This window comes from Oryza glaberrima, chromosome 11, assembly GCF_000147395.1.
Source record: "Oryza glaberrima chromosome 11, OglaRS2, whole genome shotgun sequence".
Taxonomy (NCBI): Eukaryota; Viridiplantae; Streptophyta; class Magnoliopsida; order Poales; family Poaceae; genus Oryza; species Oryza glaberrima.
The window spans coordinates 7,310,577-7,323,454 of NC_068336.1; the positions used below are offsets into that span (position 1 = coordinate 7,310,577).

At 40.0% G+C, this 12,878-nt stretch overlaps 1 pseudogene; it reads right to left on the reverse strand.

Annotated features, from left to right (window-relative positions):
- Positions 1-1,688: 1,688 nt before the first annotated feature.
- Positions 1,689-3,351, reverse strand: LOC127755650 (uncharacterized; annotated as a pseudogene).
- Between the last annotated feature and the right edge of the window lie 9,527 nt (positions 3,352-12,878).

The following is a 12,878-nucleotide window of genomic DNA, read 5'->3' on the forward strand; positions in this document are numbered from 1 at the left end:
TGAAGAAAGAGGGAGAGAGGAAGCAAGCTTATACTCTGTAATTAGCCAACGCATTCACTCGCCGTCACATCTTCGGTTCGGTTGGTGCAGCAGCTGGAAGTGAGTGTAGTATGTGTGTGTGTGTCTATATATATATATATATATATATATATATATATATATATATATATATATATATATATATTTATTTATATTTATATTTATATATATTTCTAATTAGAGCGCAATACACATATGATGTTTCATGATAGTGGCGACGAGTACGTCAGTTCGATCGAGGTCGGATGCTGGATTGGAAAACAACAACTAGCGCTTGGCCCCCAAGGGTGTATCTCTCATGACACATATTTAGAGAAATTAATACTATAGAAATTATTATTATATAACCCCAACTACCATGTAAGGACATGTAGCCTAGTGGTTGCAGTGACCTGAGTAGCACCCCAAGATCCTGAGATCAAATCGGCTACATATATCCGGTTGGATGTAGAGGTCGGGTAAAAAATACCATTCTTTAAAAAAAAAACCCTACTACCACTACAAAATAGTCAAATGGGGTTATACAGTGTCTAAATCAAAGTGAAGACACAAATGTTTATGGTGTGACTCTCTTTCTCAATACAATCCTTTCATCAAATATATAAATGAACAACCCTTTTTCTTTATATAGTAATGATCCATGTATGGAAGGTTTTGGTGATGGCCCCGATAAATGTATTTGGGTCATGCCTTCATGGGCCAATTCCAAAGTTTCCTAATACTTCTCCTTAGGCATTCACCGTGCGATGTCAGTGCCTCATCAAAACTCTATATAAAAACACAGTGGAAAAATATGAAAAAAGAATACATAGCATACACATGTATGTCATATGGGTTACCTTATCGAAAACATTGATAAGAAATTACAAGAAAAGTTATTCAAGGGAAAAAGAATACAATCTACCCATTTCTTGCTTTGATTTTCTTAATCGGTTTTGGATATTTGATTCTTCATATCAAGTTTTGTTGATAGACTGGCAAAATCGGCCCCTTAACCTTGCATTTCTTTTAAGTTTGAACTATCTAAATTCGTTGCTTGTATCTTAAAATTTCAAAGATAATGCGAGTGATGTTCCAATGGTCAAATCCTGCATAATTTATCTATGACCTATAGATCTCGTATAGTCTATTAGTGATGGTGCGATGCACATCTCGTTATATTCTTTGAAGCCTTACGACTTATTAGCACGGTTCAAATTAATTCAGAAGTGAGAGCAAATGGAATATTTTTCAAGGCATGTCTTCAAATATGCCATAACATCAATTATCATAACAATCAAAGGAGAACATTTATGTTGCTTAAGGAAAAAATATTTCCTTAGAGCATGTACAATAAGGCTTCAAATGCTAGCCACAAGCTAGTACAAATAATAAGGTGGAGAGAAGTGAGAAGATAAATAAAGAGAAAACAAATGAAATAAAGTTAAAGAAGCACTGCAGCGGTGAAGTACAAATCTTGGTGACAACGGATATTACAGACATCTGAGAGTACTTTTAATAGGATTTTAGTCGGGCCAGGGATTTGTCTTGGTCACCGACTCTTTTTGTTATAATAATTTCTTTACTACACTTATTATATAGTACAAGATAATTGTTTATTCCATTAAGTTTTTTTTAGACAATGAAAGTACAACAATTGAAAACATAACCTAATTGGTGCAACCACCAGGTCCTCCATAGTAAAACATGTCATCTTGAAAGATATTAGCTTGATAACATTTCTTGTGGGTTGCAATGGTGAATATTGCCAGGCCAATGGGGAACATATCCTTGTCCATCTTTATCAATAAATTGAATGTTTTGTATAGAGGTTGAACCTTTTTCTAGCCATTTCCCATTGCCTATTGGAGTACTAGAATCTGGTAAGACACAGTGTAGGGGCGGATCTAGAGTGTAAGAAGTGGGGGCCTTGGCCCCCACTCAATTTTACAGCGAGTGGGGGCAGATGTCCCCTTGACACTTTTTACTTCCTTAGTCTACCTAAGCGGTAGATCCTTGGCCCCCACTCTTGCTACTTTCTACATCCGCCCCTAGGTATATCCACCCCATGCTACAACCGTGGCATGGTCTAACCTTTTGAAAAGACTATTTGGCCAATACCCGATTGCGCTAAGACTGCCTATGTTATTCTCAAAGTGTAGCCACCAATCACCATCATCATGACTCTATAATACAATTTTCAAAAGTGAGAAGTGTTTGTTATAATACAAATGCAATTATTTACCATGTTGTATGCTAATCATCAAGTTGTGCATTTGCATGTATTGTATACAAATGTTTTAATAACATGTGTTGGTGCTAAGAACATGTTGAAAGTTAGCCAAATATTGGTCAAATCTCAAGGATTATTAATTTTTGTTGACTAGAAGAAACTTATGATAGGAAAAACTATTGTTTTGGGCCCTCAACTCTTACTATCTAGAAAAAACTTTCACTGCCACCTCTAATTACATTTGATTCTTCATGTTTCTAACTGGGATCCTCTTTGGCAAGCAGGCCCATCAGACAGTGTCAAATTGGCCATGGGCCCTATAACTTCCAGATCTCTCTTCCTCACTACGACGAGATATATCTCCTTATAAGTTTAGTTTTGTACGTGTACTTCAATGATCCATCATTGTCTATCAAGAAGGGGTCACTGCTATTGCCACACATGCATGACGATTGTGTTCAATTATTAATGATACATGGGGACAATTGTGCAATGTCATGTTCATGCCAAGAGGGTCCAAATCAGCCTCACATGGGATTAACCCAAATAGTTTTTGGCTAGGGACCTATGTTTTCAAGGTTTCAAGACATGGTGGATTTGGATGTAATACGTTGCAAAAAAAGTTTAAAATATCTTCAACAAAAGGCAATTAAGATATTATTTGCTATGCATACACCCTTTTAGAAATTCTTACATAAAATATCTTCAATGTGATTTTGGTTTGTCCAGTGTTGTGATCTAGAGTATTGCCAGGAGTAATAGGAGCCCCATTTACTGGTACAAAGCCAGTACAATCCAAGTTAGAGCAGCCAGTTGATTTGGTTCCATCCGTCTGACAAACCGAATTAGAAGAATAATGTTTACTAAGCAGTTCTTAAACACTTATATCAGAAATAATAAACACTTGTGAAATTGATTCGTACCGTCCAATATACAAAAAAAAGGGCTTTACTATATCCAGGTATAATTCTGGATTAATCTACAAAACAGATATATTTCTGAGGTTAGTGCTAGTTGATGGTAGTTTTGCATGTTAGAAACAGAGAAAACTCTTACCTCCCATCCAGATATAATGAGATCAACTTCACTGTTTTGGTCATTCTGTAACCAAATTTGAGCTGAAGTTTGTGATCCATTCTTTGTATTTGGAAACTCGTAAAAATCAAAAGTTGCGATGGCACCGGCAAATCCAGTTTTAGGTGTTGTGCTTGATGGATATATTGCAAACTACTCCCTCCGTCCCTAAATATTTGACGCTGTTGACTTTTTAAAACATGTTTGACCGTTCTTGTTATTCAAAAAATTTTAAGTAATTATTAATTCTTTTACTATCATTTGATTCATTGTTAAATATACTTTTATGTATACATATAGTTTTACATATTTCACAAAAGTTTTTAAATAAGAAAAATGGACAAACATATTTAAAAAAGTCAACGGCGTCAAATATTTAGGAACAGAGTGAGTACAACAAAAGAAGATTTTATCAAGTAATACTCTCCGAGTCGGTCTTTACTATGCAACCCACATTTCTAGAGGTTGAATATACTTTTACAACAAATAATCCAAAAGCATATAACTCCGGTAACAACTGTCAGTGCACTATGCTACCATAGCTCTATATATAGTAGATTTAATTTCCTATAGCATGTCTTCTCTTTGCCTCAAGTGTTAGGATCTAGTCTTGTTCTACAATGGACATTCATGTGCTTTCTTACTATATGGGAAGTTGTTCAAAAACTTCTTTATTGGAGACCACATCAGGCTCTTTTGTTTTTTCTAAACTACTCCCTCTGTTTTACAATGTAAGTCATTCTAGCATTTCCCACGTTCATATTAATGTTAATGTGTGTGTGTATATATATATATATATATATATATATATATATATATATATATGTATATATACATATACACATATATATATATATTCATTAACATCAATATGAACGTGAAAAATGCTAGAATAACTTATATTGTGAAATGGAGGAAGTACAGTAATTAATATATTTGGTACCATTGCTCAGAGTACGCAGTCCCCCCTTCCCCACCAAAAAAAAAAATATATATAGACCCTAATTGCACTAAACCTTATATGTCTAGAATCGTGACCATATTTTGGCCTTTCCATACTCAGTGGTTACAAACGCTCAACAATGTGCGTACCAGACTACACTCTTTTGGGCAATGCTGTTTTTCTAAGACTATTTATTGAGCCTTTGTTATTGGTCATATAGTTAACCTCAAAGCAAACTTTATGTGAAGAGCTATATTATTTTGTGAAGAATAAAGGCATATGTGTAGCAAAACAAAAAAGATTACACCTAACACAAGGAATAAAATAAATTTTGCAAGAATGATGCATACCTTACTTAGGTAAATCAATGTAGAAAATTATGGAAGAACATAGGTTTCGAGTATTTTCGGACGTACATGTGGTATTTGATTCGGTTCCAATCCATTAGGGGAAGCTCCACTTGCCATCATGTCACCATATCTGAGTTGACAAAACCTTTTCGAGGATAAAACACCATTAGGTTATAAAAGATCCATAGGATACTCATAACAGTATGATATTGTGCAAACACGACTCAACCAAACCACAAATACTAGGAGGAAAAAGGCTGACATCTTGTGGCGTTATGCAAAGGATTGCAACTTCTCTCAGATAAGTACATACAGTTATATGAATAAGGAAAAAGTACGAATTACCCCCCCCGAACTATCGCGGTCGTCCGAATTACCCCCTGAACCACAAAACCAGACATTCTTCACCCCCAACTATGCAAACCGGACGAATTACCCCCCTCGAACCAATTCAGAGCGGTTTTGTCCAACATGACGCACACGTGGCAATCCAGTCAGCGTTTTTTTAATTAAAAAATTGTGGGACCCACCTGCCATACTCTTCTCTTCTTCCTCTCTCTCTCGCTTTTTCTCTCTCGCAGCTTGCAGGGACGACGAGGACGGCGATGGTGGAGGCAGCGGCTGCGGCTGCGGCGAGGCGGCGGCGGAGGCAGCGAGCGCGGGGAGGCGAGCGGCGGCAGGGTGCGGCGGAGGAGGCAGCGGCGGCGGCGAGGCGAGGTGGTAGAGAGGGAAGAGGCGGCCGGCGAGCCCGGTCGAGCTCCACTGCCTCGAGGGCCTCACGACGGGAGGAGGGAGAGGGGGAGAGGGGAGCTCCGCCGCCGCCGACCGCCACGCCTTTCCCTTCCCCCATCTTTCATCGGCCGCAGCCTCGCCTCGCCGCCGTCGCTGCCTCCTCCGCCGCACCCTGCCACCGTCGCCTCGCCTCCTCCACGAGCAGCGTGAGCTCCCGCTGCTGCTCGCCTCCTCCGCCGCCCTGCCCCGCCGCTCGCCTCCCCGCGCTCGCTGCCTCCGCCGCCGCCTCGCCTCGCCACCGCGGCTACCTCCGCCGTCGCCGACCGCCCATCCCCGCGCCGTACTCACCGTGCGCGCAGCGTGAGCCGCGAGAGAGAAAAAGCGAGCGAGAGAGAGAGAGAGAGAATAGAGAGATAGGAAGAAGAGAAGAGTATGGCAGGCGGGTCCCACGATTTTTTAATTAAAAAACGCTGACTGGATTGCCACGTGTGCGCCACGTTGGGCAAAACCGCCCTGAATTGGTTTGAGGGGGTAATTCGTCCGGTTTGCATAGTTGGGGGTGAAGAATGTCCGGTTTTATGGTTCATGGGGGTAATTCAGACGACCGTGATAGTTGGGAGGGTAATTCGTACTTTTTCGTATGAATAAAAGACCTCGGGTTTGTGACGATATGCCTATAACATAAATACGTAGAATATAGGTAGGATGGCATGCTTTATTACGACAGAATTTACTTTATTTAATGAGCATATGTCTCATTAAAAACAAATATCAGATATATGGCAATTATTGTAGCAGATATGTATATGCATTCATGCATATCTTCTATTTACTGTAAACAGAAACAATTATTGTTCTAGCTTTGATTCATTTATATAGGTAGACTTATTTAATTTTCTACTTTCCACAACCACTCTCTAGTATTTGTATTGGAACAACATGTTGAGTGTGGGTATAGTTCAGTACTAAAATGCAAATTATTGCACAAATTAACTACTTCCTTTTCTCGTGGTTTGATGTAACAATCCTATATGTTTTAAGTATTTGTTACTAAATCTAACGGATTCAGCAAGTGCTATTTTTCTAATGGGAAAAGTTGAATTTTACACCCTCTAACTTTTATGCTTGTCTAAAATACACGACCGAATTACAAAACCGGATATAATACACCCTCCAACTAAACCGCACACTTTAATCCATAAGTTGTTTTTATGGTGGTTTTGGAACACGTGGATGCCAGCTATATAAATGCTCCACGTCAGCGGTTATATATATGGGCCAAAGCCAGATGTTTTTTCTCCCTTCGGTGTTTGCCTTGCAAGCAGCGGCAACTAACACAAAGGGAGGGGGGAAGGAAGAAAGAGAGGGAGAGGAAGGAAGAAGATGGGTCGGTCCTCCTCCTCCCCCTCGACCACAGTGCAAACCCCGCCGAAGGGAGAAACATCTGGCTTTGGCCTATAACCGCTGACGTGGAGCATTTATATAGTTGTCGTCCACGTGTACCAAAACCACCATAAAAACAGCTTATGGATTAAAGTGTCCGGTTTTAATAGTTAGAGGTTGTATTATATCCAGTTTCGTAATTGGGGGTGTATTTTAGACAAGCACAAAAGTTAGAGGGTGTAAATAAACTTTTCCCTTTTCTAATAATAGATTCCTTTGCCACGAGAATCAATTCGCTGAAAACAAAAGCACTTTATCTGGTAGCATAATGTTTGTGCAAGAAAAAACAATTGATCATATACCATCCATCCATTTAGATTAAAAGTGAGGATCTACCCTCCTGACCCACATGTAAGTAACCTTAGACGGCAACATATGTTCGTTGGCACGAGAAAGTAAATCTTCATTTTAGGATCCACTAGCCAAGAGCTTGTGCGTTACAACAAACAAATTGGTTTCGTAGCCAATTAAGTCAATGAAGCATATATTTAGTTCAAGTAGTACTTTATGATTTTCCTTATTGTACAGTGATTTCAAAATTTGCGTAGAGACACCAGTGAAATGGGAGAAGACTCGTTGGAGGTGGTGTAATAGTATAGATCGATTGTGGGGCCAAATATTAGTGGTAGGGATCGCCATATTTAAGTAGAATAGAAATGGTGGGTATGTTATCCAATATACCTTCGTGTAATGGACTGACCGTCGAGTTAACAAACGGTACTTTCTAGCCATTAGGTGACCCAATTTTGGTGAAAATTTCAGTCATCTAGCCCCGGCCGTGGGGATCACAATAGAATGGCAAGGGCATCATCTTCAATGTCTGAAGTCTGAACCAGAGGAGCAAGTGATGGGTAGCACGCCAACGATGTCCAACACCTTCGTCCAGCTAGTGAACTCTTCTCATTCTCTGGCGTCAGTGATGACGACCATCAATTTCTTAAAGAAAGTGTTAACACCCTAATTTCAAACCTAGACACGAAATAGGAAGACATTGCAAAATTTTGGAAAGGACCAAGTTTCCTTCACAGAACCGGTCTTGGGTTTCCTTGCTGGGGTGGTGGTGAGTACTAAGTGTAGGCATAGTAAAAAAAGGGACCGGACCGACAGTCCAACCGGAAAAAACCGAAACCAGCTTCCTCACTGGTTCGGTTTGCTATAAAGACCATTCATGCAATTGACCCGGTGTGAACCGGATGAACGAGAAACCGTCAAACCGGAGACTTCTGAACCGACCGTCAAACCGGAGACTTCTGAACCGGCCGATTCACACGTACTGGGCTGTTAGATGACATTTTTTCACCGGTTCGATTTGCTATAAAGACCATTCATGCAATTGACCCGGTGTGAACATGAATGAGAAACCGTCAAACTGGAGACTTCTGAACCGGCCGATTCACACGTACTGGGCCGTCAGATGACATTTTTTCGTAATGGGCCAGTCAAGTCCTAAGGCCCAGCTATGTTTTTTTTGTTTCAAAAATGGCTGCAATGTGGGGAATCAATCCCTGGTCGGCTGGTCCAAATGGCAACTCAACCACCACCATGCTAATCTCCTTGCTGTTGAATGGAATGAACACTAATTTAACTAATACATAGAACCGCGACCGGTGAACCGGTGAACCGACGAGCTCACCGGGTCAGTCCCAGGTCCGGTTTTTTCTACTATGCCTGTAGGAGGTAAGACCAACCCCTTTGTAAGGACCAAGGTCGGTGGCCGCGCGCCGCCGCAGCGCCACGTCCGGCCGAGCTAGCTTAAGCCGAGCCCGTGTCCGGGCCATGCCATGCCGCTGTGGCTGCCACGTAGCCGTCCACATGGTGTCCCCGTGCCCTCACCGTGGTGGACTAAGTCCACCGTGGACCGCTCTCCTTGTGCCGCCGACTCGTGGGGCCCGCGTGTCCCCACCAGTCCCTTTGATGACGTCAGTATCATGATGACGTCACTATCATCCTTTTCCTTCGATAAAATAATTATTAATTGCAAAATAATTTGGTTTAATTCCAAAAATTCATTTAAATAGTTTAAAACTTCTAAAATTCATAACTAATTCATACGAACTCCGAATTGAGTCATTCAACTTGCCAAATTCATCTAAAATTGAGATCTACATGTTTGCTTACTTTTAATATACTGTTTATTTGGTTTTTATTAGTATTTTTCCTCATTTTGCGTGCCAGCACGTAGATTCCGCCGTTTCGGAAGGTCGCGTTCGCAAGGAAAAGAGTTTGAAAGATCTTTTCAAGAATCAATGCAAGTCACACATTCCCCTTGAGTTGAACCTAATTTATAAATGTTTTATTGGTTGCTAATAAAATTGCATGTCTTGCTAATTACATGGGATTATGGGATCACCTATCTGCTTGCTTATACCATTTACTTGACATCCGTCCTTTGTCAAACCTTAGGTGATAATTTGGCTAGCTTGTGTCACTTATGTTGATCTTACTAGAATTATGTTATGCTTAGCCATGCTCAATTACCACTAGCTCACATAATGAGATAATTACATTATTTTACTCTAGTGTCCTAATGAGCCACGAGCTTGGGACATATGGCCATGTTTTATTGGTCGTAATTATCCAACTAAAATATGGCTTAATGGTAGGCTGTGGGTGTAAGGTTTTGCTAGTCGCACCCATGGCAATTAAGGACCGATTCATGGGAAACCCTGAAAGACTTTACCACGCTTATCACAAACAAGAATGGGCAACTGCTAGACTTGTAGTATAGCTTTCACCTTTCTGACGTACCGAGGCAAGGGTGGGCATGATGGAGTTTGGATGGGCCCTGCGATGGCCTATGCGGCTTCTGGATTCCCCTAGGTGCAAGGGGGGCTGCCCACTGCCGGTTTAGGGGTGGGGCGAAACCTGAAGTGGGTGCGATTGGTTAGGGGGAGTTATGTGAAGGGTTTTGTCACAATCACTCGCCATGGTGACGTGTCTGTGCGGACACAGTGACATGACGGTGGGTTGTGTCTTATGGGTATAGTTGTGCACCTCTGGCTAGAGTAAAACTATTCAAATAGCCGTGCCCACAGTTATGGGCGATCAATCAGATTCACCGTGATTAGACCCACTCCATTAAGTAACTTGACTTAATGAATTGGTTTAGTTCGGGTGGAATGGTTAGGCCTATTCAACATGGTGTAGCGTTGTTCAGTGGAGATTTAATATTGTCTTTAATTGATCAACCGTTTTATTGTTTTAAACTATAAAATGTTTACAACCGTCTTTATGCATAGCCATATACCCTGTTCGTTTTTCCTTGCACGAATGCATCGTTGGTGTGGTTTGCTAAGTACGGTGGTTGTACTCAGCCTTATTATTATTCCCCCTTTTCAGAAGTGTAGTGTTTCTGAGTTGAAGACGAAGTTAGAGGACTCAGACTTATACCCCAGTTGAGTTTTGCCTGTGGAGTGGAGATGAAGCCCCGCTAGGATCGTTTTTTTCCACTGCTGCTGCTTTCTTTTCAGGATGAGGACTAAGTGCCTCTTTTGTAAGTATTTTACGCTTTATTTACGTCTGTATCTATATATTTACTTGTCGTTTTGTGTACCCTGGCTGATTCCTGAATAGGGATTTTATACACAAAATATTCTGGAAATTGAGGCTAAATTTGTAGATGTGACACACCATATGGGCTAAAATGGTAAGGCACGTCCTCACGGTACTGAGGAATCTCAATGGTTTGATATGTCCCAACTGACGGCTAAGATTTGGTGCTATGAATGAAGTGGGTTCGTTCAACCCACTTTAATTAATAATAATAGAGCACGGTTAGGGTTAGCTTAATTTGGAGATCGATTGAGAGCTAGTCAGGTGTCAGCACACAACCTGCTGCCAGTGCCAGAAGTACTCAAGCTTTCCTTCTCACCGTCGATATATATATCTCTGCCCTGCTCCAACCGAAGTGATCTCTCTCCATTTCAGTGTAAAGCTAAGCCGCCCATATTCTTGCCTGCTAGCAGCTAGATTGCACCTCCATCATCCTCTCCGGCCGCGCCGCCGTCCCCTTCCTGTGTCGCCGCCGTCCGTTGCTGGAGCGCCGCCATCCCCTTCCCGCTGCCCCGCCGCCGTTGAAGGAGCGCCGTCCCCTTCCTGCCGTCGTCGCTGGTGAGGATATATCGATGAAAACTTCATCAACTTGATCTTTGCAAATGTTCGATTCTTGCTTAATTTCCCCCACTGCTTGCGACAATGTATTTTTTGTTCTTACACCAAACATTTCATGGACCCTTGCTTAATTAATTATTGGTGATGGAGATTATATTTATGCTTTTACTATGATTCTTACTTAAGATAAAATGATTTCCACCCTATTTAGAAGTAAAAAAATCCGGCCGGTTTACTTATAAAAACGTATAGTGGTTAATTTGTTGAATGATTTTTTTTTACTCCATACAGGACAGATCCAGGAACAAAAAGTTGAGAAACTCAACATACCGTGTACATTGGCATAAACACATCATCTCAACATATCAATACGTATTTTTTTCTACCCTCCAACTATTCAAAGACCTTTAGTACCTCTTATCTTATTAACCATAGCGAAAAATTAAAGGGGGGACTTACTGACTTATGTCCCCTGCACCCACGTTGAATCCACCCCTTACTCCATGCATGTATTTCTATCCGTGTCGCGTGCGTGCACGATGTTAATTACTTTTGTCACTTCGTTCATGCCTATTAGTATGATCCTCTTGTTTGATTAGCATTAATGTATTGTCCATGCAGCTAGGATTTGCTCTTGTTTGATCAGTATCGGGTGCATAACTGCTATGCCAATTAAGGCTTTTGTTTCCGAGTCGCAAAACGGCACGACATATATAGCATGCAGCATACAGCATGCAAACTCTTCCATTAAATAATGTCATCAACTGCACGACATATTAGATGTCACAGGTATACATATATTTGCAATAAGCAATTTACAATATATACTAATCATCAACTCGCGCATATCGCATGGGCATGCATGTCTCAAAATATTAATATATGTATGACATTCGATGTCATTATATTTAAAGAGATTTACTTTATTTATTCAGATTTGAATACTTTATATGTAAATTTTTAGATAAATATAGTAATATTTATAATACCAAATTAGTTTTATTAAATCAGTAATTAAATATATTTTCATAATAAATTTATCATGGGTTGAAAATGTTATTATTTTTCTCTACAAACTTAGTCAAACTTAAAGCAGTTTGAATTTGACTAAAGTCAAAACGTCTTATAACATAAAACAGATATAGTACTTAGTAATTAATTTGCAGAAAACATATGGGCAGTCTACCAGACTGCCACCATTGGTTATATATCCAATGGATACAGAACGTGATTGAAATTTCTCAAGTTTTCTCCCCCATTTGTTTAACACATACAGCCTAAAACAACCAAAAATAATAATGCATTTTCTACCCGGTATCTGTGCACCGGGGTGGGCGTACCTTCCATATAGGAATAATAAATCTATAGTAAAAGACAAAATGATTGTGTGCACGGTCTCGAATACTCATCTAAAACTCTAATGTAGTAATGCTGCCTTTCAACAATACTCCTACCGAAACTAAATACCTGAGAACATCGCAAACAAATTTTTTTTCTTATTTTTTTAAGTAAACTTTCATTAATTTCAGGTGTCATTTGCCACGAAGGAACATGTAGGTCATGGTGTCGGGGATTCCTGTTCGGCGCGTACGCGCTAGGAACGGAGGCGTCGCGCACTCTCGCCGCGCTAATAGCGTTTAACGTGCTTTTTTTTTTGCTAACAGCGCTTAGCGTCGTTTTTTTTTGTTTTTTCAGATAAAATTTACCATGCGTCATTTTCTTTCTTTGTTTAGTTGACTGAACAAACTTTCAACTCATATTTATTCAGGATTTGGAAATATTTTAACTAAGATTTAAAAATTTTCAAGTCTAGATTTGAACTTAGTTTTAAAAATTTTTAAGTCGATTTAAATACTTTCAACTTAAATTTAAAAATTTTCAACTCAGGTTTTGAAACTTTCAAATCTTGATTTGAAAAAAATTCAAGTCAAGATTTGAAAGATTTCAACTCAGATTTAAAAACTTTCATCTCATA